Here is a 4,241-nt window from a genome sequence, read left to right on the forward strand (position 1 = left end):
CCACATCCCCCTTCCCCCGTGTCCACACGTCCGTTCTCTACGTCTACCTTTCTATTCCTGCCCTGCAAATAGTTGCATCTGTACCATTCTTCTAGGTTCCACATCTATGCGTTAATATACAATATTTGTTTGTCTCTTTCTGACTTACTTCACTCTGTATGACAGTCTCTAGGTCCATCCACATCTCTACAAACGACCCAATTTCATTTCTTTTTATGGCTGAGTAATATTCCATTATATATACCACATATTCTTAAACCATTCATCTATCGACGGATATTTAGGTTGTTTCCATTTCCTGGCTATTGTAAATAGCGCTGCAATGAACACTGGGGTACATGTGTCTTTTTGAATTATGGTTTTCTCTGGGTATATGCCCAGTAGTGGGATTGCTGGGTCATATGGTAGTTCTGTTTTTAGCTTTTTAAGGAACCTCCATACTGTTCTCCATAGTGGCTGTACCAATTTACATTCCCACCCACAGTGCAAGAGGGTTCTCTTTTCTCCACACCCTCTCCAGCATTTGTTGTTTTAGATTTTCTGATGATGCCCATTCTAACTGGTGTGAGGTGATACCTCATTGTAGTTTTGATTTCCATTTCTCTAATAGTTAGTGCTGTTTAGCATCTTTTCATGTGCCTCTTGGCCATCTGTATGTCTTCTTTGCTGAAATGTCTATTCAGGTCTTCCACCCATTTTTTGACTGGGTTGTTTGTTTTTCTGATATTGAGCTGCATGAGCTGTTTGTATATTTTGGAGATTAATCCTTTGTCTGTTGCTTCATTTGCAAATATTTTCTCCCATTCTGTGGGTTGTCTTTTTGTCTTGTTTATGGCTTCCTTTGCTGTACGAAAGCTTTTAAGTTTAATTAGGTCCCATTCACTTATTTCTGTTTTTATTTTCATTACTCTAGGAGATGGGTCAGAAAAGATCTTACTGTGATTTATGTCAAAGAGTGTTTTTCCTATGTTTTCCTGTAAGAGTTTTATAGTGTCCGGTCTTACATTTAAGTCTTTAATCCATTTTGAGTTTATTTTTGTGCATGGTGTTAGGTAATGTTCTAATTTCATTCCTTTACATGAAGTTGTCCAGTTTTCCCAGCACCATTTATTGAAGTGGCTGTCTTGTCTCCATTGTATATTCTTGCCTCCTTTGTCATAGATTAAGTGACCATAGGTGTGTGGGTTTACCTCTGGGCTTTCTATCCTGTACCATTGATCTATATTTCTGTTTTTGTGCCAGTACCATACTGTCGTGATTACTGTAGCTTTGCAGTATAGTCTGAAGTCAAGAAGCCTGATTCCTCCAGCTCTGTTTTTCTTTCTCCAGCTCTGTCTTTTGTGTTTACATACATACAAATATAAGTTTTTGTTCTAATTCTGTGAAAAATGCCACTGGTAATTTGATAGGGATTGCACTGAACCTGTAGATTGCTTTCGGTAGTATAGTCATTTTCACAATATTGATTCTTCTAATCCAGGAGCATGCGATATCTCGCCATCTGTTTCTGTCATCTTTGATTTCTTTCATTCATGTGTTATAGTTTTCAGAGTATAGGTCTTTTACCTCCTTAAGTAGGTTTATTCCTAGGTATTTTATTCTTTTTGTTGCAGTGGTAAATGGAAGTCTTCCTTTAATTTCTCTTTCTAATCTTCTGTTGTTAGTGCATAGGAATGCAAGAGATTTCTGTGCATTAATTTTGTATTCTGCAACCTTACCAAATTCATTGATTAGTTCTAGTAATTTTCTGGTAGCATCTTTAGGATTTTCTGTGTATAGTATCATGTCATCTGCAAACAGTGACAGTTTTACTTCTTTTCCAATTTGTATTCCTTTTATTTCTTTTTCTTCTCTGATTGCCGTGGATAGGACTTCCAATACTATGTTGAATAATAGTAGCAAGAGTGGACATCCTTGTCTTGTTCCTGATCTTAGAGGAAATGCTTTCAGTTTTTCACCATTGAGAATGATGTTTGCTGTGGGTTTGTCGTATATGGCCTTTATTATGTTGAGGTAGGTTCCCTCTATGCCCACTTTCTGGAGAGTTTTTATCATAAACAGGTGTTGAATTTTGTAAAAAGCTTTTTCTGCATCTATTGAAATGATCATGTGGTTTTTATTCTTTAATTTGTTAATATGGCATATCACACTGATTGTTTTGTGTATATTGAAGAATCCTTGCATCCCTGGGATAAATCCCACTTGATCATGGTATATGATCTTTTTAATGTGTTCTTGGATTCTTTTTGCTAGTATTTTATTGAAGATTTTTACATCTATGCTGATCAGTGATATTGGTCTGTAATTTTCTTTTTTTGTGATATCTTTGTCTGGTTTAATTCATTACCTGTGACTGCTCTTTTTATATTTTCTAATTTTTCCTGGTTCAGTCTTGGAGAGTTGTACCTTTCCAAGAATTTCTCCTGCTCCCAATGCAGGGGGCCTGGGTTTGACCCCTGGTTAGGGAACTAGTTCCCGCATGCTGCAACTAAGAGACCGCATGCCACAACTAAAGATCCCACATGCCACAACTAAAGATCCCCTGTGCCACAACTAAAGATCCTGCATGCCGCAACGAAGATCCCACATGCCACAACTAAGACCTGGCACAGCTACATAAATAAATTAATAAATTTAAACAAACAAACAAAAAGAAAGACAGTAAAAAGACAACCCACAGAATGGGGGAAGATATTTGTAAATCGTATATCTAATAAGAGACTTCTATATACACATAATGGAAAATTATTCAGCCTTAAGAAGGAATGAAATTATGATACATGCTACAAAATGGATGCACTCTAAAAACATGCTAGGTGAAACAGGTCAAACATAAAAGGGCAAATATTATATGATTCCATTTATATGAGGTTCCTAGGATAGTCAAATTCATTCAGACAGAAATAGAATGGTAGTTTCCAGGGGGTAGGAGAAGGAGGAAACGAGTTATTGTTTCATGGCTATGGAGCTTCAATTTGGGATGATGAAAAAGTTCTGGAGATGGAGGGTGGTGAGGTTGCATAACAATGTGAATGTACTTAATACCACTTAATTGTACACTTAAAAATTGTTAATACAGGGGATTTCCCTGGCAGTCCAGTGGTTAAGACTTCACCTTCCAATGCAGGGGGTGCGGGTTCAATCCCTGGCTGGTGACCTAAGATCCCACATGCCTCAGGGCCAAAAAGCAAAACATAAAACAGAAGCAATATCGTAACAAACTCAATAAAGACTTTAAAAATGGTTCACATTAAAAATCTTTAAAAAAAAAACTGTTAAAACGGCAAAATTTTTTACATATATTTTACCACAATAAAAAAAAATTTAAGGAGAAAAAACTTGGTGGCAACTATATAAAGTGAAATTTTCACAGAAGAAAAAATCAAGTTAGCCTATTTAAAACAAATGCAGGGACTTCCCTGGCGGTCCAGTAGTTAAGACTCTGAGCTTCCAATGCAGGGGGCGCAGGTTTGATCTCTGGTCGGGGAACTAAGATCCCATGGGCCGTACGGCACGGCCGGAAAAAAAAAGCCAAACTTGACAGCACAGTCCTTTACTTTCTGATTCCTGATTAGCTATTCAACCTCAGTTCTTGTCACTCATCTATGTAAATACACAGAAGAATGTGTGTATTTTTTAAAGAACATATGGATAACTAGTATTTACTACTTAAATATATCAAAAAAATATTATGTTTTGTAGTTCTCTGAATACATCACACACTTTCAAACCTCCCATACTTTGACTCAGTGACACATAACGCAGTTAAATGCCACCCTGTCTCTGTGAAGTGTCCCGCAAGTTGACTTAGGCTTTTAGCATCTTGTACATACAGTACTTGCTAAGCAGAGCAACAGATGAGTGGGTAATTTCTGTCAAATGTTTCCCAAATCAAATCACAGCAAACAAGTACAAGTAGACTATTTTCACAGTAGAACCAAAGACAAACACTAGTCTTTTTAAAGTTACTTTTCTGGTTTTACAAAAGCCTATTTATTTGATTCCACAATTCTGTGCAACCTGTTTAACTTTTTTAAAGTTATTTGTTTTTGAATAGGCAGCAGTTACCAAAAAATGAGGCAAGGGCAACAAAGTAACTGAAAGAAAATTTAAATTGAGTATCTGATAATTAAAATTAGAAAGTTTGGGCCTCCCTGGTGGCGCAGTGGTTGAGAGTCCGCCTGCCGATGCAGGGGACGCGGGCTCGTGCCCCGGTCCGGGAAGATCCCACATGCCGCGGA

Source organism: Neophocaena asiaeorientalis, unplaced genomic scaffold (assembly GCF_003031525.2).
Source record: "Neophocaena asiaeorientalis asiaeorientalis breed wild unplaced genomic scaffold, Neophocaena_asiaeorientalis_V1.1 scaffold257, whole genome shotgun sequence".
NCBI classification, from domain to species: domain Eukaryota; kingdom Metazoa; phylum Chordata; class Mammalia; order Artiodactyla; family Phocoenidae; genus Neophocaena; species Neophocaena asiaeorientalis.